This window comes from Mustela erminea, chromosome 1 (genome assembly GCF_009829155.1).
Source record: "Mustela erminea isolate mMusErm1 chromosome 1, mMusErm1.Pri, whole genome shotgun sequence".
In the NCBI taxonomy this organism is placed as follows: domain Eukaryota; kingdom Metazoa; phylum Chordata; class Mammalia; order Carnivora; family Mustelidae; genus Mustela; species Mustela erminea.
Window position 1 is genome coordinate 47,670,532 of NC_045614.1, and position 1,230 is coordinate 47,671,761.

A 1,230-nucleotide genomic window follows, 5' to 3' on the forward strand; every position below is an offset into this window, starting at 1 on the left:
TCTCTACAGGTTACCTAAACCACTTTTGATTAAGAAAACTGTAGAGGGGCGCCTGGGTGGCTCAGTGGGTTAAGCCTCTCCCTTTGACTCAAGTCATGATCCCAGGGTCCTGGGATCGAGCCCCACATCGGAATCTCTACTCAGCGGGGAGCCTGCTTCCCTACCTCTTGCTCTGCCTGCCTCTCTGCCTACCTGTGATCTCTGTCTGTCAAATAAATAAATGAAATCTTAAAAAAAACCCCAAAATGTAAAGAGGTAGTAACTGACACAAGGAAAAGCCAAGTGGTGACATTTATCAATTTTCCACAGAGTCTTGCTTCGCGGGGTGTCTGAATGCATTGCTGGCCGTCTCTGCTCACATTCACTGGAATAGGTTGTGGCAGAATTTAGTACATAGCTCGCGTCTTCCTACATTTCTTTGTAAAGTCTTAAGCATTGTTACAGAATTTTTTTAAGGTTCTAAGAGGATTCTTCAGCTAGGTGAGCCCAAAGTGGGTGCTTGGGCTGGGGATTGTTCACCAGTGCTATGGGGGACTGGATTACTTGGACGGTTTTGATTGCTGGCTTCCAGTTTTCAGTGCTAAGTACTGGCAGAGAGACCTACCCCTTTTTGTGGATGTCCGGGTGATCTTTGTTTTAAATGTGATCTTCAGTGGTTTGAATGGGTCCTCTGCTGGAAAGTTGATTTTGATTCTGAAGGTCCCCTTATCATATGGAGGGTTGTCAGGAACAATAAGCCCTTGCCAAGGCAATAAATTAGCTTCATCAACCTGGATATTATGGGAGTTTTTCATTCTACATTTGCATATTTCTTCAAGCTCCTTCATCAGCCTCCTACTGGCTGCCATCTTGGATCTGCTGCTGCTGCCTAAGCCACATCTTCTTTATCCATTTATCTGCTGAAGGACATCTCAACCCCTTCTACAGTTTGGATATTGTGGACATTGCTGCAATGAACACTGGGGTGCAGGGGCCCCTTTATTTCACTACATCTGTATCTTTGGGGTAAATACCCAGTAGTGCAATTGTGGGGTCATAGGGTAGCTCTGTTTTATATTTCTTGAGGAACCTCCATACTGTTTTCCAGAATGGCTGTACCAGCTTGCATTCCCACCAACAGTGTAAGAGGGATCTCCTTTCTCCACTTTCCTTGCCAACATTTGTTGTTTCCTGTTCTCTTAATTTTAGCTATTCTAACTGGTATAAGCTGGTATCTTCATTGTGGTTTTG

General features: G+C 44.6%; 1 pseudogene; it reads right to left on the bottom strand.

The window, feature by feature from the left end:
• Positions 1-386: 386 nt before the first annotated feature.
• Positions 387-848, bottom strand: LOC116589028 (annotated as a pseudogene).
• Positions 849-1,230: the final 382 nt, after the last annotated feature.